The following is a 24,599-nucleotide window of genomic DNA, read 5'->3' as shown; positions in this document are numbered from 1 at the left end:
GTGGGGTTTGGTGAACTGGTGTATGACGCTGAACAGTTCCTTGGTATTGGTCGCGTTGGTCTGGACTTTGTCTCTTATGAAGGTCCGTTTGGTGTCTCTTATGCGCTGCTGGTATTCCTTCAGGGCGCTCCTGTGGTTGTTCCGTACTCACAGTGAACAAGGTCAGCTCAAAACCTCATGAAGAGATGGCGGCGAGGTTATTTAGAGAGACAGGGAGGGAGACGATGCGCTGATCACCCACATGAACAAGGACAGCTCGAGACCTCATGAAGATGGCGGTGAGGTTATTTAGAGAGACAGGGAGGGAGACGATGTGCTGATCACCCACATGAACAAGGACAGCTCAAGGCTCCATGAGGAGATGGCGGAGATGTTTTTTAGAGAGAAAGGGAGGGGGACGATGTGGTGATCACCCACAATGGACAAGGATAGCCCAAGGCTCCATGAGGAGATGGCATTAGGGTTATTTAGAGTGACAGTGAGGAAGACAATGTGCTGATCACCCACAGTGAACAAGGATAGCCCAAGGCTCCATGAGGAGATGGCGGAGATGTTTTTTAGAGAGACAGTGAGGGAGACATTGTTCTGATCACTTACAGTTAACAAAGACAGCTCAAAATCTCATGAAGAGATGGCGGTGAGGTTATTTTGAGAGACAGTGTGCGAGACAATGTGCTGATCACATACAGTGAACAAGGACAGCTCGAGGCCTCATGAAAAGATGGCGGTGAGGTTATTTAGAGAGGCAGTGAAGGAGACAATGTGCTGATCACTTAGAGTGAACAAGGACAGCTCAAGACCTCATGAAGAGATGGTGATGAGGTTATTTAGAGAGACAGGGAGAGAGACGATGTGGTGATTACCCACAATGGACAATGTTTGCTTGAGGCCTCATGAAGAGATGGCGTTAGGGTTATTTAGAGACACTGAGGGAGACAATGTGCTGATCACACACAGTGAACAAGGATAGCTCAAGGCCCCATGAAGAGATGCCAGTGAGGTTATTTGGAGAGACAGTGAGAGAGACAATGTGCTGATCACCCACAGTGAACAAGGACAGCTCAAGGCCTCTTGAAGAGATGGCGGTGAAGTTATTTAGAGAGACATTGAGGGAGACAATGCGCTGATCACACACAGTGAACAAGGATAGCTCAAGGCCCCATGAAGAGATGTCAGTGAGGTTATTTAAAGAGACAGTGTGCAAGGCAATGTCCTGAGCACTCACAGTGAACAAGGACAGCTCGAGGCTTCAAGAAGAGATGGTGACGAGGTTATTTAGAGCCACAGTGAGGGAGACTATGTGCTGATCACTCATAATGAACAAGGACAACTCGAGGCTTCAAGAAGAGATGGTGGTGAGGTTATTTAGAGAGACAGTGAGGGAGACATTGTGCTGGTCACTCACACTCAACAAGGATAGATCGAGGCTTCATGAAGAGATGACAGTGAGGTCATTTAGAGAGACAGTGTGCTGATCACCTAGACTGAACAAGGACAGCTCGAGACCTCATGAAGAGATGGTGGTGAGGTTATTTTGAGAGACAACGAGAGAGACGATGTGCTGATCACTCACAATGAACAAGGATAGCCTGAGGCTTTATTAAGAGACGGTGACATTATTTACAGAGACAGTGAGGGAGAAATGTGCTGATCACTCACAGTGTTCTCTAAATATGGGGACAGTGATCCATCAGGGTAGGAGAGATCTCACATTATGGAGACAGTGATCCATCAGAGTAGCAGAGATCTCACAATATGGAGATAGTGATCCATCGTGTAGGGGAGATCTCTAAATATGGGGACAGTGATCCATCAGGGTAGGAGAGATCTCACAATATGGAGACAGTGATCCATCAGGGTAGGGGAGATCTCAAAATATGGAGACAGTGATCCATCAGGGTAGGGAAGATCTCAAAATATGGAGACAGTGATCCATCAGGGTAGGGGAGATCTCTAAATATGGAGACAGTGATCCATCAGGGTAGGGGAGATCTCAAAATATGGAGACAGTGATCCATCAGGTTAGCGGAGATCTCTAAATATGGAGACAGTGATCCATCAGGGTAGGGGAGATCTCAAAATATGGACACAGTGATCGATCAGGGTAGGGGAGATCTCAAAATATAGAGATAGTGATCCATCAGAGTAGCAGAGATCTCACAATATGGAGATAGTGATCCGTCGTGTAGGGGAGATCTCTAAATATGGGGACAGTGATCCATCAGGGTAGGAGAGATCTCACAATATGGAGACAGTGATCCATCAGGGTAGGGGAGATCTCAAAATATGGAGACAGTGATCCATCAGGGTAGGGAAGATCTCAAAATATGGAGACAGTGATCCATCAGGGTAGCAGAGATCTCTAAATATGGAGACAGTGATCCATCAGGGTAGGGGAGATCTCAAAAAATGGAGACAGTGTGAAGTAAGCTGGTTCCAGACGTGGAGGTGACACAGCAGATGTAGCCAGGTAGTGTCTTTCAAGTAGTCTATTTAGTTCTTAACAACATAGATTGCAGGGATAGCAGCTTGCCTGCTGCTCAGCCCATCTTCCCAACTGTCTCACACCCAAGGCACCCAAGCATTCCACTCATGTCAATATTCCACTGAGAACACTCACACTGGCTGAGCAGCTAGTTACAAGGTAAAGGGGAACACTGCAAACATAACATGAAGATACTACACAGTGATCCATCAGAGCAGAACATTGTGATCCATCAGGGTAGCAGAGATCTCTAAATATGGACATAGTGATCCATCGGGGTAGGGGAGATCTCTAAATATGGAGACAGTGATCCATCGGGGTAGAGGAGATCTCTAAATATGGGGACAGTGATCCATCAGGGTAGGAGAGATCTCACAATATGGAGACAGTGATCCATCAGGGAAGCCAAGATCTCTAAATATGGAGACAGTGATCCATCAGAGATGGGGAGACCTCTAAATATGGGGACATTGATCGCTCAGGGTAGGGGAGGTCTCTAAATATGGAGACAGTGATCCATCAGGGTAGCAGAGATCTCACAATATGGAGACAGTGATCCATCAGGGTAGCAGAGATCATTAAACATGGAGACAGTGATCCATCAGGGTAGGGGAGATCTAAAAATATGGAGACAGTGATCGATCAGGGTAGGGGAGATCTCTAAACATGGGGACAGTGATCCATCAGGTAGGGGAGATCTCTAAATACGGGGACAGTGATCCATCAGGGTAGGGGAGATCTCAAAATATGGAGACAGTGATCGATCAGGGTAGGGGAGATCTCAAAATATGGAGATAGTGATCCATCAGAGTAGCAGAGATCTCACAATATGGAGATAGTGATCCATCGGTGTAGGGGAGATCTCTAAATATGGGGACAGTGATCCATCAGGGTAGGAGAGATATCACAATATGGAGACAGTGATCCATCAGGGTAGCAGAGATCTCTAAACATGGAGACAGTGATCCATCAGGGTAGTGGAGATCTATAAATATGGAGACAGTGATCCATTAGGGTAGCAGAGATCTCTAAACATGGAGACAGTGATCCATCAGGGTAGGGGAGATATCAAAATATGGAGACAGTGATCTATCAGGGTTGCAGAGATCTCTAAATATGGAGATAGTGATTCATCAGGGTAGGAGAGATCTCTAAATATGGGGATAGTGATCCATCAGGGTAGCAGAGATCTTTAAATATGGAGATACTAATCCATCAGAGTAACAGATCTCTAAAATTGAGATAGCGATCTTTCAGTCTAGCAGAGATGTCAAAATATGGAGACAGGGATCCGCCAGAGTAGCAGAGATCTCTAAATATGGAGATAGTAATCCATTAGTGTAGCAGAGATCTCTATATATGGAGATAGTGATCCATCAAGGTAGCAGAGAGCTTTAAATATGGCGATAGTGATGCATCTTCTTGCTATCTTATAGTGAAGATATGGGAGGGACTAGCTCTATGACCACTCCTATGTGAGGGGCAGGGGAGTGGGTGGCTACACCCACTTCCCTTTGTCCAGTTTCGCACCAGAGCAGGGGCAGGTAGGCCCTGAACCGGTTTGAGCTGGCATATGCACAGAGGAGCCTACTGCTCCCCCAGTGCAAAACTTCAAAGCACTCTAGGAGTGCACCCACCCAGCCCCAATACACTAAATCCTGTCTGGGAAGTGGTTACACCTCCCTGTGACAGGATGCCTATTGCTGGGCCTCCTCCACTGCGAGTTTCGGTCAGCAGCAGGAGGGCAGCCGAGTGTCTGTGCTGATTGCATCTATTTTGTGAGGGCAGGGCTCTTCAAGATTCTACCCTGTTTCCACAGTAGGTACATGTCTATCCCTCTAAAAGGGTGGGATCATACTCCCACACCTTACTGGTGTGGGGGTATGATTCCAAAGCGTTTAACACCAAACACAACATGTTTTGATGCAGCCATTCCAAAGTTGGCATTAACCGCGAGGTTATAATGCACTTAAGAGTATATGGTTTAACCGCATCCACAAACAACCACAGAGAATGGACTTTGAGAGCTGCAGAGGGGCCCTGCTCAGGCAGAGGCACCCCCTCACATGGAAACCAAGCACCCTGCCCTCAGGATTGATAGGGCCTGCCTTAGGGGGACTGATAGGTTTATATGTGTGTGTAGGTAGAGATATAGTGTACCTATATCTCAGTGAGGAGTGCTAACACTACCTCCCCAGGCTGCAGTATCAGGCCTGTGGTGTCAGATGGAGTCTGCTTCCCTGGGGTGGCATAATACATGCTGCAGCCCCTGGTAGGCCTGTGAAGTCCCTATGCCCTAGGTACCTAAGGTACCATATACTAGGGGCTCATAAGGTACCACAGTATCCAATCACTAGTGCACCTAATGTGCACTCCAAGTTGTTTAGAGAGAACAGAGAGGCTGGGGCCCTGATTAGCAGGGACCCAGCCAGACTATAGCCAGAAACCAGTGTAAACATCTGAAAAAAAGAGGGGGCAACATAAGGTGCAGATCCTACTCTCCTCCAATGGGCTTCCTGCAACATCAACAATGAGGACAACTCCAGCTGACAAGCTTCACCTGGATTTTACTTGGATTGACCTGGTGCGTGCTATGAGTTGTAGTCTCAGGTTCCAAGAAGCAACCCGAGCTTCTGAACCTTTGGCTGGTGCTGTGGACCACTTTGCTGCATCAAGAAATACTTCTGGAAGTAAGTGTGAAAGTGTTACATCGTGGGGGCATGATCTCTTGACTTTGTGCCGGTCCAGCGTGACCTTTTTTTTAACCTTTGAGTGTTATTTGCTTCTAAGCGTTAGTTTGACTTTTAATCTTTAAAAATTCATATCCACTGTTCCCTACTTTGGATTTGTAATTTTGGTGCCATTTTGAACGAGGCGGTGTTGTGGCCCTAGCACCGACGGGAGAGTCTTGCTCAGTCGGTGCAGGTTGTTCGAGTTCTCTCCCCAGAGTCCCACAAGAGAGGGGTGGGAAGCAAGCGGAGCCGACAGAATGTCAATGTGGATCTGGCTGCATTTGGCGAGAGGATCGCATAGTTTGTGCTGATCACGATCCCTGCTGCTCGGTCCCCTAGTCTGTTTAGGTGGTGATGAACCTCTCGGGACCCGTTCTCACCAGGGCTGCCTCTTGCGACCTGGAGTGGGAGCGCAGGCCGCTGGGAGGCACAGCGGTCACAGCCCCAGCCAAGGAGGGCTGGGACACGTCTGATTCTGGTGCGGCACTGCAGCCCCCGCTGATAAGGGCTGGACCACGTTCGATTCGGCCTGCAGTGGCGAGTACCTTCACCTCATAACTGCTACTGAAGAGAAGGGTCCCTGATGGAGGTGAGAGAGAAACATAGTGGTCAGTGAGTCGGTTGCAGCCTGTACAGCGCACACATCATTTTTGCCATGATCTCCGTCACTAACCAGCTGCGGCCCTGGGGAGTAGGTGGGTCGCCATGAAGAGTCCCTACATCAGTGGGATAGACGGAGGCTGATATTGCAGACCTCAATCTTACACAAGAACTGGACCTCCTGATCCTAACTGAAACTTGACTCCATGATTCCTTCTTACTAATTTTGGACTTTTTAGTTTTCCTGAATATGAAATCATCAGACTGAATAAACCGGGCTAAAGTTGAATCGCATAGCAGGCATCTTTTGCTCCATTCTCACCCTGAGGCATACACAAACTGCTTCGATGTCTACTTGTGAACACCTGGGCATCGAAATCTGGAACAATGACAAGATAGCTTGTACACCCCACAAATCTATCACCCCCCAGGTGCTAATCTATTTAACAAACAAATAATGGAGACTATATCCTCTAACTCTGACCAACACCCTAACCAGATCTGCCCTGGGTATTTCAACTTACACTGGAACAACGCAAATGATCCCTTACTGTGCTTTCCTCTCCGACCTAAACTTCGCCCAGTCCTATAACGGACCTACCCACAACAAGGGCCCCACCCTTGATTTAATCATAGCTAAAGATAACGTTACACAACTGGATGGCATATCACCTTGTGACTGGTCAGACCACTACCTCATCTCTTTTCTGATCTTGGAAAGGATGCTGACTAGACAGGGACAACCTCGTAAAACCAAACACTGGTCTAGGGATTTGACGAACATCAACGTAAATGATCTAACCTACATTAGCAATAACCTACTTCCTCCGCCCCCCAATATGACAAATCTGGATAACCTTACTGAACACTACATCCACTCCATGATGGATTTGTTCGACGCAATTGCTCCAAAGCAATTCAAAAGGATTCCCAACAAACATTCCAATCCCTGGTTCAATTGCTCCCTTAACGAGGAAAGTCACAAACTAAGGTTGGCAGGGAGATCATGGAGAAACTCTCCTTCTATAACAAACCTCAAGCAGTTGAGGATGACAAGAAGTGTGTACAACAAACACATCCATTGCACAAAAGCCGATCACTTTAAGTTACAGCTAGACAATGCCAAAAACAGACCAAAAAAACTTTTTGAAATCATCAAACAAGAAACTAACCACTCCACTAACCAACACTCTGCACTCAAGGACTCACTCCCTAGCCGTGAGAAGTTCTCTACACACTTCATTGAAAAGACAAGAAAGATTGAACTAGAAATACAACTGACCTCAAAACAAGCATTATCAGACCAAGCCCACTCCCCCTCCATGGCTGCCCTTGGCCAGTTCCCCTCTTTCTGGCTCTAGGAAGTATACTGAAAAAAACATCGCATCATGGAATACCTTTATACTACTAGATGAAGCTGAGCTACTCACAATTATAACTCCATTAAAACCTTCAAATAATGTCAATGATCCTCTGCCCGCCAAGTTCTTCAGAGAGCTTAGATCTTCCATTCTCCCGCCCTGGTCTAAGATTGTCCATGAATCTCTTGTGCAGGGCTTGATTACCGGCTGCCTCAAGATAGGACAGGTCACCCCCATCCAAAAGAAGCCACATGCAGACTTATCTGATCCTAACAACTTCCGACCAATTTCTAATATCATGACTTTAGCCAAACTACTTGAGAAATGCACACACACAACTCTGTAATCACATCCAACAGTTTCAACTCCTAGACCAATACCAATCAGCCTTCAGATCGGGACACAGTATGAAACTGCCCTAACGCGCATTGTTGATGACGCCCTGAGACTACTTGACTAGAACGAACTTTGCCTACTTATACTTCTTGGTCTTGCCTCAGTATTTGACACGGTCAAACATGACAACATGATTGATCTTCTTGAAAAAAGGATGGGATAATCGGATCCAGTTTTAACTTGGCTTGCCTCGTTCCTACATCACAGAAAGCAGAGAATCCAAGTCAACCATTCCCTTTTTAGCAGTACACCGGTCTCAATTGGATGCCTCAAGGATCCACACTCTCGCCCACGCTCTTCAACATGTTCATGGAACCTCTCACCGAAACTCTGAACTGCTCAAAGGTACAATATCACTTGTATGCCGATGATACTCAATTGTACTTGAAAATGTCTTCACCGGATGATATCTAAACTCTTAACTTTGCTCTTCTAAAAAACTCAACAATGGTCAAGTCAAAATCAACTTATGTTAAATACATGCAAGACGGAATTCTTCCTGATTGCCCCCCACAATCACTCTGGCCCCATTCAAGATTGGCTCAAACAACTAATGGCTCTCAACTGCGCTCCACGTGTTGTTGACTTCACTAGATCTTTAGGCTTAACTCTGGACAAACACCTGAATATGCAAGACCACATCAGTGCAAGAACTAGGGGAGCCAATCACCAATTCAACACTTTAAGGAAAATCAAACCGTTCCTGCCTCCTGTTGGTATGCAGCTAGCAGTACAATCCCTAGTTATCTCCCGTTCAGATGATGGAATTGTGACCCTGGCAGGGCTACCCAAAGCTAGACTGGCCCGTTTAAGGGCTACTCTGAACTCTGCGGCTAGACTAATCATGGGATCGAGAGAAGGTGATCACATCACACCACATATAATTCAACTCAATTGGCTCTCACTTGAAGCAAGGATTCGCTTCAGGATAGCCTGCTTGAGGCACAAAGCGCTTCATTATAACACTCCCGTTTACCTGGCAAAAAAAAGCAAACTATCTGGTTTGAATCGGTCCCTAAGAAACTCTAACAATCTACTATTGGAACCACAAAAATTGAAAAAGAAGAGAACTTATAACCGCACCTTCTCCGGTCTTGCTCCGAGAATATGGAATGATCTTCCTTCCCAAATCAGCGCTAACCCTTCCACGCCTCATTCAAAAAAGAAGTCAAAAGGCGGTTCCTGAATAGCGACCTGCAGCAATAGACTTGAAGTAGCCGAAACTAACATTTATCTCATGTTTACAGCACTGTTCTATCTTTCAACTATGCAATGCTTTGCTTCTTTATATCTAATATGATGCTGGCTGTTCTATTTTTAGCATTCTGTATGTTTAGCTTCTTATGTGATTAGTACTTTACGCCTTCACTTGCTTATCTTGTCCGCTTCTATGTACAGGGCTCTGATACCCTGACCACGTCTGCGTGGACTTTGTGGCCGTAACCTTTCACTTCCGTGCTAAAGAAAAGCTGCATTTCTTTGCTCGATGCTTTAATTGTTTTTTATGCAAGCCATGGCAACCGTACTTGGCCAGTCCCCTAATTCATGACCCTGCAAAGTTTAGCACTGCTCTGTGGTGGCTACACCGATAATTATCCTTTACTGCTTTATTAGATTCATATTATTTTTCATGTTTCTGATTTGGAGTTTGTTTACACTATTTGTGCTCCCTTCCACGGGCCTGTCTTCCCCTCTGCCTTCTTTCCCTTCTTATTTTGCTTTCTCACAGACATCACACACTGCTGTACCAGCCCCCCTTCCCTTAGACCAAGCACCATAACTAATGACCAAACAACGCAGCCTTATTCTCAAACCACAAAACAACTCCATTGTATAGTTTAAGATGGCAGTCCTGGTTTTCTTCATCCAGTTTTCTTGAGTTGTGATACAAGTTTCCCTCTGTGACAATCCTCATGTTGTCAGTGTCCTTTTTCTTCCTCCCATTGTTGGTCAGTTTGACAAGCTCTTACTCTGGAAATCCCCCGTTTTGTCACAAAATAGGTTTATCACATACCCTGTGATGTGCTACCTGCGATGCAGTACCACCAAGTGTTCCGCTTGTTCAACCTGCCTAGAGACCCCTCTGGAGTAGTGGGAATCCAGATGTGCTCATTGGCGAAGCCCTCAAGCAAGCCCCTTGCTTCATTCTTGTTCTGGAAGCGTTTATATGTGCGTTTTAGAGTTTTTTGCTTGTCTGTTACCGAAACGATTCCAAGACTTAATTTTTTTATTAGATATTTGTGTTGCAACCAATTGCCATTTAATCAGATCACCCACCCCCAAATGTTGAGAAGAAATCTACAATTGCAAAGAAGATTACATCCACCAAGCCAGTGTAAGGATATACTTACTGAAGGCCCAAGCAAAACTGGATTTTCCTGTTCTTCTCCCTGAAATTTGTAACAACAGCTGTAGATGTTTGCTCGCTGTACGCGGCCATTAAAAACCTCAAAGAGAGATCACAACTCTGCCAGAGATTCAGATCCTGCCTCGGTGCAGTGTTTGAGAGGACCATGCAGTGTCTCTGCGCCTTGGACTCTCACTTGTGACAGCCCCAGCTCCTCACTCTACCTCCCATGCTCTGTGCAAACACTTTATTCTGGCTGCCAGTGTCTCTAACTCCCTGTCTCTCATACACTTTCTCGCGCTCTCTTTCTACGTCTCTCTCTCTCTCTCTCTCTAATTCTCCCTCTGCCATTCTCTCTCAATGTATCAGTCCACCCATGTCTCCCAATCTCTTCCCTCTCTCGCTCACATTTCCCTATCTCTTGTCTCCTCATCTCTCTCTCTCTCTCTTTCTGTCTCTCTCATCTGTCTCTTGTTTCTGGCTACCGCCCTATCTGCCTCTTATCTCCATTTGTCCATCTGGCTCTTGTTTCTTTGTCTGCCGCCCTCTCTGCCTCTTATCTCCATCTCTGTCTCTTGTTTCTATGTCTTCTGCCCTATCTTCCTTTTATCTCCATCTGTCCATCTGTCTCTTGTTTTCATGTCTGCCGCCCTATCTTCCTTTTATCTCCATCCGCCCATCTGTCTTTTGTTTCTATGTCTGCGCCCTATCTGCCTCTTATCTCCATCCTCTTATCTCCATCTGTCCATCTGTCTCTTGATTCTATGTCTGCCTCTTATCTCCATCCTCTTATCTCCATCTGTCCGTCTGTCTCTTGTTTTCATGTCTGCCCCCCTCTCTGCCTCTTATCTTTATCTATCCGCTGTCCCCATCAGAACACTTCAAAAGCTTACATTTTCAAAAATGTAAAATAAATATTTAATTGAAGCCACCTCACAGGGGTGAGACAAGAGACACAAGAGTGTGTGGGTGCCTGGGTGCATGTGTGTGTAAGTGTGCACATATACGTAGGTATATATAAGGGCCTGTATATGTCTGCTTGTATATATGTGCATGCGTGTGTGTGTAAATGTATCTCCTCATGGTAATGCTGTATATGTATGTGCATGTTTGCTTATGTGCATGTCTATGTGCGCGTGTGTGTCTGCATTTGGTTGTTCTCTTGCCCACATGCGAATGTGTGCATGAGTGTGTGGGTGTGTGTGTGAATGTATGCTTGTGTGGTTGCATCTATTTGTGTATGTGGCTGCCGGTGGCTGTTTCCAAATGTGTGCATGTCAATGTGTGTTTCTGTCTGCGTATGCGTGTTTCTTTGTATCTGTGCTTGCACGTTTGTGTGTGCCTATCTGTGCATCTATGTTTATTTTGAAGGTTTTTTGTTTTATTGCACATAAAAGGCCCATTGGGTGGGTGAGAGTGCTGTACTAAGAGCAATATTTGTGACAATAACTACTGGCTGGGAAAAAATTAACCTCATTAGTACCAGTTTAGTACCTGAATTCAACAATCCGCAACTATACGGTGACAGATAAACTTTGCAGAGAACATGCCAGTGCCCAGCACAATGTCACGCTTTTTTTTTTTTGCTTTCATTTAAACTACGATGTGTTTATTGTTATAATCTGAGATTATGCAGTAGGTTGAGGATTATGTATCATGTTTGTGAATTACATAGTCCTGTTTAAAATCCTGTGGCTTCAAGAGCATATAATTCCATTGTTGTTTCTTTTTTTTTCACAGCCAGCATATTACTCTTGTCTCCCCTCCCTCATAACCTAATTCCCATTTTCTGGTTCTCCAGCGCCACAAGGTCATACGAATGGCAATAGTGCTTTGCAAATATCACCACTCCAATGCATACAAAAAACAAAAGTAAAAAAACTGACATTTTTAACACAAGAACTCTAGCTTTTACAAATGTGATGCCTATTGCATTGCAAATGCTTATTATAAATTGGTGTTGGATTTTTATTGTGTGTTGTTTCCTTCTTATTTACTGTTATTGGTGTTTTTAAATGCTGAACACACCTGTCTCCCACATTAAGCCTCAATGCTCGTGAGCCAAGCCACCATGGGTCGAGCAAGGATTCATTTATTGAGACTTTACTGGACCTTACTTGCGATTGTGGCGTTGCTCCTAGCTGTAGGTACTTACCTGCACTTACTAACAAACCACCTTCCAACATTTGGTGCGCAGTAGTGGGGTCCAGTGTTTGTGTTTAATGCAATACAGCATTTAAGTGAAGATCTTTAAAAATACTCCAAATTGACCTAGAGCAAAATAGATTTTTGAAATTTTGACGAATTTCTTTTAATTACTTCATTTTTTAATCTTTCTAAATTGTTCTGAGCAATTGGTGCCAAAGCTTTTGTGTGACCCAAAACTGATCGATCTGGCTCGCCTACCCACACTCACTGTAGCTGAGCTTAGGGTGATGTGCAGAAAGAGGGGGTTACCTGCCCATACCAACACTAGGAAAGGAGAGCTGGTGCTTTCCTTTGAGCCCTGGGCAGTGCTAGAAGAAAGAGGAAGTTCTACAGATAGAAGGGGAGGGGGCAAGTTGACCCTTCCAACCTCCACGAGGAGGATGATGACCGCCTGTCCATTCTTTCAGACACCAGGGCCAGACCTACAGCTCGTGGGAGGAAGGATTTATGGGATCCACCAAAGAAGAGGCAGAACTGTCCCTCAGGAGAAGAGTGTGAGGCCCAGTTAGCCTACATAGCTGTGGAGGATAAAAAGCATGCCTTGGCCCGGGAGAAGTGGACATGTGAAGGCAAAACAAGAGATGGTGGCAACTAAACAGAGATTTGAGATGTCAAGGGGTGGTGGGTTCGACCCAAAGCTGGACTAGGAGTGTGACAACATACAAGAGTGGCTGGCAGCATTTGAGAGGGCCCCCGGAACGAGAAGGGTTAACTCTCTATACTGGGGTTCATTCCTGTGGGACTTGGTCCCAGTAGCTGGGAGGGATGGGCTCCTGACGCTAGAGGGGGAGGCAGCAGAGGCTTACTCACACATGAAGCAGTGTCCGATCGGGAAATCTGGGCTCACCCCACAGCAGTACAGGATGAAGTTCAGGGCACCCACAAAGTCACCACCCAATCTTGGGGGGACTTTGTTGGCATATCAGTGAAGGCACTAGACGGCTGGATACAGGGTAAAAAGGTAAGTACATGTGCGGGGTCTCTCATCTGTTCATGGAGGAGTCTCAGTGTCTAGTTGATTCTAAGTTGTCTGGCCCCAGGGAGGGGAGACAGCTGATAGGTGGGTGTGTAAAAGAGATCCAAGAAGTCCCCGGGGTAGACTCCAAGAAGGGAGCGGGGGGTAGGCCCACAAAAACCTAAAGAAGGAGGTGGTAGGCCAACTAAAGTGATTCCCTCAGTACCCCAGAACCCTAAAAAGAAGTAGAGCAGATCCTACCCCAACTCTGACAAGCAGAGGCAGGAAAACCAGTGCTTAAAACCATCTTTGAGAACACTGTGTGTTTTGACTGTTTGAAGCCAGGTCACTTTAGAGGTGTCCCCGCCTGTTCAAAAAAGGTGGTTAGAACTGGGCTGTCAAGTGTAGCCTCCATAAAGTAGGACACCTCAGACAAGGAGGTCCTCCTAGCATTGTGTTGGACGACAGATCCAGATGGTTAACTCGGGATCCATGAGGGTGGGAGTAGGCAATGGGGCGGTCGCCATGGGCACACACCCATCCAAAGATCCTGGGTAGCCAGTCCCTATGGTTAGGAGCCTGGGATCCCAAAAGAAAGGGGAAAAGAAAAGGAAATGAAAGGGAAGCCACTCCTAAATAGAGATTCAGTGAGCCAAGGGAATTCCGACCCAGTAAGGAGGAAGAGCAGAGATGGCATGGTAAGGCTTCACCTGACTCCAAGGACGTCCTGAGCAGTCCGGCAGCTGTCAAGGTGGAGGGTGGAAGAAGGGTGTCTGCCACAGGATGTGGTAGCCCCCACTCTAAACAGCAGAAGAGGTTCTAAGAACCCATAGTTGCCCCTAAGCAACTCAGCCACTTGTCAGTGGAGAGCTGAGGGTGTGGTCTATGATTTGCGCTCCCCTCAGTGTTGAGCAGTCCATGATTTGCGCTTCTCTCAGTGTTGACTGTAGGTTGACACTACAGTCAACAATGACGGGAGAGCAAATCATGGACTTCATGTACCATGATGCAAAGAAGCAAACTTTTCTGGGATATGATGTAGTGTCCAGCCACACCCTTTTCCCTGCCCAAACTGCTTTTCATGACCTCCTCTACCATTTATCACACATTCCTAATGTTCCTTTTTGTAAAAAATTGGATTCCGGCCTATTGATTACACTTCATCTGGCCCGAGCCGGTGAGTACGGCTGGAGCCGGAGAGTACGGCCCGGGTGAGGAGATTCTGGCCAGACTGCGGAGATTCCGGCCTAACTGCAGACATAAAGATACGACTCGTAAATGACCTCTGTGAACACAAAAAGTCATAAAGATAGACTTTTGTCTCAGATTGCCTTTGTGAATTAGGCCTATCTTTTGACAGGAGTAAGTAATAATAAAAATTCAAACGTGTCAAATTAATAGATGCAATGAATCCAACAACTTGCCATGGTTGGATGTATTGTAACTATTGGTGGAATTAAGTTATAGAATTGCTTTCCAAAAGTTACCCAATTCAACTCTGTAGCAGCCTCTTCGGATTGGCCAACCTTTGACAGGCTGAGCCAAGCTGCCTTAATGAGGTGTGAAGTAGCCTGACATGAGACTAAATAGACATCTGGTGGGAGAAGATATGCAGCTGTCAGGACAGGAAGGGGGCTGGGTAGCCAAACTGGCCTTCAAAGGAAGAAGGACAGTGAGGACAGGAACCAGGCCCACCCCCGCTTCCTGCACCCCCAGCCAGGTGGGAGCCCCTGTAATTGAATTAAGAGAGGGGCTGGAAGGCAAGTGTAGGGGGAAAGTTAGCCACACCTGTGGGTGGGCTTAGCCAGACTTGAAGCTCCAGGAGAGATTTTCTCCATTTTGTTTTTTGTGCAACAATGCTTTCTGGGACACAAATATGTCACACTTCAGGGGAAGTGGTCATCACAGAAGATGGCACCCTGCACCCCATTGGTCAGGGGCACGCCCCTTGTTGTCAGCCCAGAAACCTGGAACAATAGGGGATAGCTGCCCAGCAACATCAGATGCCTGCCTGGAAATATCAAGAGAAGAACGTCTGCCCTGGTGAACCCCTGGTCTGTACTACAAGACGACTGCCCTCATAAGGACTGCACCTGATACACACATTGTGCTTTACAGAAGAGGACTTTACCTTGCTTCAAAAGATTAAAGAGTGGACTCCCTGAAAGCAACAGTTAGAAAGGAGCTCCGAGTACTCACCTGCAACAACTCTACCAAGACAAGCCCAGCTGACTAACTTCACTTGGACTTTAAAGGATTTGACCAGGTGCATTATGGGAATTGTATTCCTATACCTCCAAAAGGCCAATCAGAGCTTCTGGACTCTTTACTGGTGTTGTGGACCCTCAAACACCCAAACTAAATATCTGGAGGAGAAGGACTGCCCTGCTGGACCCTTGGGCTGCTCAAGAGTGCCCTGCACTCATAAGGACTGCACCTGCTGCGCTCACAAGGCTTCACCACAAAAGGACTCTGCCTGTCTTAAAGGATAAGTATTGGACTCCCTGATCAGCAACAGGTAGAAAAGTGCTGGAAGGGCTACCTGCAACATCAGCAACAAGGACAACTCCAGCTGACAAACTACACCCGAATTTTAATTGGATTTACCTGGTGCATTGTGGGAGTTTAGTCTCAGACCCCAAGAGAGGTCTGGGACTACAACTCGGCAGACATCAGATGCACCCCCCTACCTGAACACCTTCAGGAAGACCCTCAAGACCAGATCTGCGGACCCTTCCTCCCCCTCAGCGCCTTGAGACCCTCACGGGTGAGTAGCACACTTACAATTCCCTGACTGACTGATTGATTGAAGAGGCAAACCAGAGATTCTAAACCTTTGGCTTGTGCGGTGGACCACTTCCTGCATCAAGAAACACTTCTGGAAGTAAGTGTAAAAGTATTAAATTGCAGGCGGCCTGAACTCTTGACTTTGCCCCAGTCCAGAACAACCTTTTCTTAATTCTTTGAGTGCTATTTGCTTCTAAGCACTAGTTTTACTTTTAATATGTACAAATTCATATCGCCGGTTCCTACATTAGATTTTTGTCGTTTTGGTGTCATTTTAATCATAAAAATATTGGCTATTTCTATACATTAGTGTCAGATTTTTATTTTGTGTTTTTTCCTACTTATTTACTGTTATTGGTGTGTTCTAAACCCTTTACACACCTGTCTCCTAAGTTAAGCCTGACCGCTTGTGAGCCAAGCTATCAAGGTTTGAGCAAGGACTAATTTATTGAGACTTTACTGGATTTTATTTGGGATTGTGGAGTTGGTACTAGCTGTAGGTACCTACCTGCACCTACTAACAAACCACATTCCAACGTGCAGTAAGATACAGTGCGGCGTTCAGAAGTTTCTTGCAGTACATTAAGATGCAGTGCAGTGGCACAGATTTCGAACAGCTCAGTAATAAGCAGTGCAAATTGAATAGATTTATCGCAGTAAGATGCAGTGCAGTGGGACAGAGCCCTCATAGTGTAGCAAGATGCATTGCAGTGCACAGATTCCTCATAGTGCAGTAAGATGCCGTGCAACGTGCACATATTTTCCATAGTGCAGTAAGATGCAGTGCATTGCGAACAGATTACTCACAGTGTAGTTAGATGCAGTGCAGCATGCACAGATTCCTCATACTGCAGTAAGATGCAGTGCAGTGTGCACAGATTCGTTACAGTGCAGTAAGATGCAGTGCAATTTGCACACGCTCCTCAATGCAGTAAGATGCAGTGCAGCATGTAAAGATTCCTTACAGTGCAGTACGATGCAGTGCAGTGTGCACAGATTCCTCAGAATGCAGTAAGATGAAGTGCACAGATTCCTTATAGTGCAGTAAGATGTAGTGCAGTGTGTACAGATTCCTCACACTGCAGTAAGATGCAGTGCGGTGTTCTCAGATTCCTCATAGTGCAGTAAAATGCAGTACACAGATTCCTCATAGTGCAGTAAGATGCAGTGCATTGTTTACATATTCCTCACAGTGCATTAAGATGCAGTGCAGTGTGCACAGATTCCTCATAGTGCAGTAAGATGAAGGGCACAGATTCCTCATAGTGCAGTAAGATGCAGTGCAGTGTGTACAGATATCTCATAGTGCAGGAAGATGCAGTGCAGTGTGCACAGATTCATCACAGTGCATTAAGATGCAGTGCACAGATTCCTCATAGTGCAGTAAGATGCAGTGCAGTGTGTACAGATATCTCATAGTGCAGGAAGATGCAGTGCAGTGTGCACAGATTCATCACAGTGCATTAAGATGCAGTGCAGTTCACAGATCTCTCATAGTACAGTAAGATGCAGTGCACATAATCCTTACAGTGGAGTATGATGCAGTCCAGTGTGTACAGAACCCTCATAGTGCAGTAAGATGCAATGCACACAGATTCCTTATAGTGAAGTAAGAATCGGTGCAGCATGCACATATTCCTCAAAAAGCAGTAAGCCACAGTGCAGTGCACATATCGCCTCTTTAACACAAAGGAAAGCCCCCCCCGAGGCCCCCGGATAGAAGAGCCCAGCTCAGCCCCCCGAGGCCCCCGGATAAAAGAGCCCAGCTCAGCCCCCAGAGGCCCCCGGATATAAGAGCCCAGCTCAGCCCGGCTCCTGCAGAGATTCCCTCCAGGATTATTCAGTCTATTTCTACAAACACAGCAGAAGGTGCTGACAATCTCCTACCTGAGCAGAAACCTGCACAGATCCCTCACAGTGCAGTAAGATGCAATGTACAGATCCCTCACAGTGCAGTAAGATGCAATGTACAGATTCCTCACAGTGCGGTAAGATGCAGTGCAGTGCACAGATCCTTTCTTCAACACACATAATGCCCACAAACACCCCAGGGTGGAACGAAAGCCCCCCAGAGGCCCCCCGGATAGAAGAGCCCACCTCAGCCCCCCAGGGGTCCCCGGATAGAAGAGCCCAGCTCAGCCCCCCAGGGGCCCCCGGATAGAAGAGCCCAGCTCAGCCCCCCCAGGGGTCCCCGGATAGAAGAGCCCAGCTCAGCCCGGCTCCTGCAGAGATTCCCTCCAGGATTATTCAGTCTATTTCTACAAACAATGCAGAAGGTGCTGACAATCTCCTACCTGAGCAGAAACCTGCACAGACATGTCCAGGCTCTCTCCCCTTCCTGGGGGGCTGGGGAGGGGGGCAGATCTGGGGTCTGAGTGGGGGGGTGTCTGTAGGTGAAGATAACTGCACACACAGACACTGGATCCTTCCTCCTCTGCTGCAGGCTGCACACACAAGGAGAGACAGGAAGTGGTCAGCACCCGCTGCCGGTGCTGTCTCTGCCGCCGCTGACCCGGAAGAGGAAACCCTTCTCCTTATTATCCAATCTGCAGCTCAGAGGGCTTCGTCAGCAGGCAAGGAGCGCCCACTGGTGGACGCTGACGGAACCGCCGCCTCCAGGCTTCAGCAGGGGATACATGTCACAGAAACAAGCACTAGGGCAGATCTAAGGTCGGGGGGGGGGGGTCTGTGAGGGTCTGAGGATGAAGATAACTGCACAGACACACAGGGGTCCTCCGTCCTCTGCAGAGGCCGGAAGTGATGTCACCACCGCTGCTACTGCTGTCTCTGCCGCCACTGACCCGGAAGAGGAAACCCTTCTCCCTTTCATTCAAGGTGCAGCTCAAAGGGTTTCATCAGCAGGTGAGGAACGCCCTCTGGTGGCCGCTGATGGAACCGCCGTGTTCTTTAAATGTCCCAGACATGAATGTTCTTCCATCAGTTTGTGTCTCACACTTGGGGTCACAGAGACACTCAGACTCCCCACAGTGAGTCCCAAAGGGCACTTTATGCAGCACTTTGTATTTTGTGGGGTCTGTAGAGAAATATTAACAGCTTCACTTGCAGGAGGATCTTCCAGACACTGGTGCAGAGGACACAAGTGTGTCTGGTGTTTACAGACAGACAACCGGAAGTGACGCTTGTGTCATTACACACATGCTTGGAGTGAACTGGGCAGCTTCTTTATACCTCTCCTGGTTCTGTGGGTTATTCTGTATATTTAATATGGCTGTGTGTCCTCAAACACTCCCAGCTGTGGCTCAAATGAAGTTGGAATTTGTGGTTTAAGAGCCTGGTGCCTCTTCCAATATTACACCCCAGGCCTCTGTCTGCCAGGCTGTGACCAGAGGCTCTCTGTTTGTTGCTGCTGTGGGGGCCTCTAGGGTGGCGCCTTTACCAGAGAAACATAGCGGCCATCTGCTCAGGTTTTAACACTCAGCAAAGGCCGGACATGTGGAACTTTACATGAAATCACCAGCATTCATTTTGAACATGGCCTTCCTGTGTTGACATTATTCAAATTATTATTAATAAAATTATTATTATTTCCACTTATAGAGCCCAACTGTTACCCAAGAATGTCTTGGCACCTAAGAAAGAAAAAACAGACAGTCTCAGTGGAAAGACTCCAAAGACTGAACAGAACCGAATTTGTTAATGTTTGTAAGGCCAGGTTTTCAGTAATTTCCACAGAGAAAGAGCGACCACCAATCCGTCTCCTCCTCACGTGGGGCACAATAAGTAGGTTGGCATTAGCCAGTGAAGCACAGTGGCGGCTGCTCCGCTAAGGTGGAGGAGCGTTGCCCTACTGCTCTTAGAGCAAAATAAAATGATAATAACTGAACGCGATCATCATTTTATTTTTGGTTGCTGCGAGGCTGGGTTAGGGTCGGGCAGGGCTGGTGACTAAGGGGGGAGGAGTGGACTATGCACACTAAGTGCGCATGACTGCTTGGCCGGACGTTTGCGACAGCCTGGTAGGGAATATGCACAGGCTCCTACTCTTGATCTGGGCGCCGATCCACGTGCCCAGACCAATCACAACGCTCCATTGCAGTGTTGTGATTGGCTTAGGGGAGCCTGTTTGCCCGGGTGCTTCCTGCATCTTCTTCCAGACTGGATTTAGGAAGAGCAGAGAAGCGAAGGAGAGATGAGTGTGTTTTTAAAAAAAAAAATCAGTTTGTTCACTTGAGTAGAAAGGGCCAGATCTGCTTCCATGTAAACTCCCAGGTTATGACCCACACAGGTGAATTCATTGGCAGAGGCCAAAAGCCAGCCAGAAAAGGGAAGGGCAGATTGCCAATGAAGCAGTGGAAAATTTCCATTTTTTTTCCTCATTTAATTTAAGGGAATTCATTCCCAGCCAGCAAGAGATATTCCTTAAACAATTGTGAAAGGAGTCAAGCCGCAAAAGGCTAGATTAATCAACTGACAAAATAATGTGCATGTCATTGGCGTAGCTCACTAAATTAATTTCATGACTGCAAATTAGTTTTGTCAAGGGTTTCAGATAGGTGGTAAACAGAGAGGGGCTAAGAAGGTTAGCCACGAGGACACCTTGCCTACTACTTCCCTAAACAGGTATAAAGAAGGAGGGGGGTGTACATCTCGTGCTCTGCCATCCAAATAGGATGAAAACCAAGTGAGGGCCACGCCTCAAATACCTATTTCCCTCAGCGTAGAGATCAAGAAGTTATGATTTACTGTATCAAAGGCAGCAGGCAGGTCTAGTAGCACCAAGGCTAAAACCAACCCTTCTCTGCTGCGCTTCCAAGATCATCTAACACAGTTATTATTTATTTATTTATTTGTGTATTTTATAAAGCGCACAGCTGCCCCGACGGGGCGTCCCGGCGCTAGCAACTCAAGAAACAGAGAGCAGAGGAAATAGCAAGCCAGGGTTAAGAAGAGAAAAGATGTGTCTTCAGAGATTTACGAAATACTGATTCGGTTTGGCAGGTGCGTAAGGCAAGCGGAAGCTTGTTCCAATACTGAGTGGCGAGAACCTCAAAGGATTTTCCACCTGCTCGAGCTCGTTTAAATCGAGGGTAAACCAGAAAGGATAAGGAATTGGAGCGTAATGTCCTGGGGTTGACATACGGCCGCAAGGTGTTTTTCAGATGGACCGACCCATTGCCCTGGGACGCTCGAAAGGCCAGTGTCATAGCTTTAAAAACACATCTTTTGGCTATGGGGAGCCAGTGTAGTTTACGAAGGAGTGGGGACATATGATGTCTAGCAGGAACTTTCTCCACCAGCCGTGCAGCGGCGTTTTGAACCGTCTGAAGTTTATGGCAGAGACCTGCTGTAATGCCAAGATAGAGGGCATTAGCGTAATCGAGATAAGATGTAATCAGTGCCTGGATCACTGTCTTATGGCAGTCCATTGGTAAATAATTAATGAGCCGTTTAATGGTCCTGATTTTTGCGAAGCAGGAAGCTGCTACTGTTTGGACCTGGGTGTTGAAGCTGAGGTGGCTGTCCCAACGTACTCCTAGGTTTCTGACCGAGTCTTTAGGGATGGGGGCTTGGCTCAGATCGACAGGCCACCATAGGCTGGAGTCCAGGGGAGAGGGAGATTTGAAAAACAAAATCTCCGTTTTACCTGCATTGAGTCGGAGGGAATTAGCATCCATCCAATTGGAGATGTCTCGAAGGCATGATTTCAGTGGGTCAAACACAGAGGCGGAAGGGGTGTTGAAGGTAAAAAGTAGCTGAATATCATCAGCATAGGAGGTGGATTTAATCCCAGTCTGTGCGATCAGTTTGGCCAAGGGGGTGAAATAGACATTGAAGAGGAGCGGGCTCAAGGAGGAGCCCTGTGGTACTCCCCATTTGAGTGGTCTAGAGGGGGATGTGAAGGGAGGGGTGTATACCTGCTGTGAGCGGTCTGAGAGGTAAGATGAAAACCATTTCAAAACGACACCGCCCAGGCCTAGGTCCTCCAGCCTCCCCAGCAATGTCCTGTGAGAGACGGTGTCAAATGCCGCTGAGAGATCCAGCAGCACTAACACCGCCCTCGACCCTTGGTCAAGCGTCCACCTCACAGAGTCAGCCATTTCAATGAGGGCCGACTCTGTGCTGTGGCCCGACCTGAAACCATGTTGGGATTCGTGGAGGAGCCCATTGGATTCAATATAATTAGCCAGCTGGGAATGCACCAGTCTCTCCAGGATCTTAGCTGGGGCGGGCAAAAGAGAGATAGGCCTGTAGTTGCAGGGAAGATCCGGATCCAAATTAGGCTTTTTGATGATGGGAATCAGAGAGGCAAGTTTCCATTTGGCAGGGAAGTAGCCTGTTCTGAGGGAATCATTCCAAATGAGATTCAGGTGGGGATTAAGGAAAGATGCAAGTTTTTTGTATTGCATAGCTGGCCAAGGGTCATTTGGGGAGCCAGATTTACATTTAAGTAATTCAGCCAAGGACTCTGCCTCGGAGACATCTGCAAATTCGAGGAATGTGGGCGAAGATGGCAGAAAAAATATGGGTTTCTCTTCCCGTTCTTCAGCTGTAGAGGTGGGGAAGGTGGAATAGATGGTTTCGATTTTGTCCTCGAAAAATTGAGAAAGTTTATCACAAAGCAACTGTGAGGCAGATTGAGTGCGAGTCAACGCGTTAGGGTCTGTAAAAGATCTAACTATGTTGAAGATCTCCCTAGCGCCATTGTTGGCAAGTTTGATTCTGGAGGCCAAATAGTCCCGCTTGTGCTCCTCAATCATTCGACGATATTCCTTGAGGGCAGTTTTGTAAGTGATTTTGCTGTCCAGGGTGTAATTCTGTCTCCAATGGCGTTCAAGACATTTACACGAAGCCTTTTTCTGAATGAGCTCATTGGAGTACCACGGTGCAGAGGGTGCAGCCCTATGGGTTTTGATAAGTTTGAGAGGAGCCAGAGCGTCAAGGGCCTGACCTATCCATGCATCCAGGTGGTCAATCTGTAGATCGAGGTCAGATGACGTTCCTGGTTGAGTGTATTTTAAATGTTCCCGGAGTGAGTCGGGGGTAATCCGACTCCAATTCCTGCCAGATATTTTAGGAGTGATAACGGGTCTAAAGTGGCAAAGAATGCCAATCTCAAAAGAAATGAGGAAATGGTCAGACCAAATGACCGGGGTAGGGGGGGCCACCTGAATAGAAGGTAGGTTGGAGCAGATCAGATCCAATATATGCCCTGCTTTGTGTGTTGGCAGGGTTATGGATTGGGCTAGGTTACAGTCCGCTAACGTGGAAATGAAGAGATTGCTATGTGAACAAAGTAGATTGTCAGCATGGAGGTTGAAATCACCTAGAGCAGTGAAATTAGCGTAACGTGTACTAAGCTGAATAATGTAATCCGCCAAAGCCGGTAAGTGAACGGTGTTAGAGTGGGGGGGACGGTAGATGAGAATTCCCGAACAGGAGGAAGACGGGGAGGTTAGAATGCTGAAGGGCAAACCTTCTATACAATCGATTTGGTCGTATGAGGGGAGAGTAACCATCCATTTAGATTTATGAATTAGGGCGACACCACCTCCTGGTGAGCCATTTGGTCTGTTCGCACAGACGATACTATAGCCCTCCAGAAGGGCATGGGTGATAGCAGGGTTGGTGGAATCGTTCAACCAGGTTTCGGTTAAAAAGAGCAGATCCCAATTGTTGTCCCGGAGGGACTGCCAAATATCGATGGCATGTTTGCTTAATGATCTACAATTGATTAATGCAGCTCTGAGGGTCAAAGAGGACTGAGCCTCACGTATAAAGGTGAGATTAGGGGCGCCCGTTGTACTGGGGGTACGGTCTGAAGCAGAAGGGGAGAACTTGCAGACTGAGCAGGTGGAGGCCTGGTTCAGAACGTCAGAGGCAGGACGAGGGCAGGTCATACAGGGTGGAGGTCTCAGAGACATCAACTCCATCCGAGTGTAAGTTGTGGGGGTCTGAGTGATGTGTCGCGTAAGGGGACCGGCCCCGGACGCAGCCTGATCGCGGACGAGCGCAGACGAGCTTGCCTTAAGCGCGCCTTCGGCGTGCAATCGGCGCGCCCGCTGCGCTCGTCCGCTGCGCTTCCGTGTAGTACACATTAATAAAAATATGGCAGGAGGAGGGGGTGTGGAAGATCGTCAGTTTCGCCCTCACCAGCGCGCGTCGAACTACGAGAAAGGATAGCTTCCCCTAGCAGACGTCTGACAGGCGAGGTGAGTCGGATTATTTTAAAAAGTGCAAAGTGCAATTCTCGAAGCGTGCAAGATAGTCGCTGTTTTAGAAGATTAAAAATGCTCACTCTGGCTAACTACTCCCGGCTGCGCCTCAGGAGGTTTCACAAATTAACTGTAGCCTGACAATGCGAGCGCGCCGTAGATAAAGATTAGCGGGGGGCGTGGCCTCGGAGTGGGCGTGTCCCGGCCCAGGCGTGGGGAATGGCGGCAAAGAAGATCGTCAGTTTCGCCCTCACCAGCGCGCGTCGAACTACGAGAAAGGATAGCTTCCCCTAGCAGACGTCTGACAGGCGAGGTGAGTCGGATTATTTTAAAAAGTGCAAAGTGCAATTCTCGAAGCGTGCAAGATAGTCGCTGTTTTAAAAGATTAAAAATGCTCACTCTGGCTAACTACTCCCGGCTGCGCCTCAGGAGGTTTCACAAATTAACTGTAGCCTGACAATGCGAGCGCGCCGTAGATAAAGATTAGCGGGGGGCGTGGCCTCGGAGTGGGCGTGTCCCGGCCCGGGCGTGGGGAATGGCGGCAAAGAAGATCG

At 47.3% G+C, this 24,599-nt stretch overlaps 1 protein-coding gene across 1 annotated transcript in view; it reads right to left on the bottom strand.

Annotated features, from left to right (window-relative positions):
* Positions 1–18,335, bottom strand: part of LOC146839144 (uncharacterized) — a 33,920-nt gene extending 15,585 nt beyond the window's left edge. Inside the window, exon 1 of the mRNA XM_085603196.1 lies at positions 18,166–18,335. The gene's annotated coding sequence lies outside the window, so the exon portion shown is untranslated. The remainder of the gene's footprint in view (positions 1–18,165) is intronic.
* Between the last annotated feature and the right edge of the window lie 6,264 nt (positions 18,336–24,599).

The sequence above is a fragment of the Triturus cristatus genome, chromosome 4_2, assembly GCF_964204655.1.
Source record: "Triturus cristatus chromosome 4_2, aTriCri1.1, whole genome shotgun sequence".
Classification (NCBI taxonomy): Eukaryota; Metazoa; Chordata; class Amphibia; order Caudata; family Salamandridae; genus Triturus; species Triturus cristatus.
The sequence above is the reverse complement of the archived record's forward strand: the minus strand, read 5'-3'. Positions and strand labels throughout refer to the sequence as shown.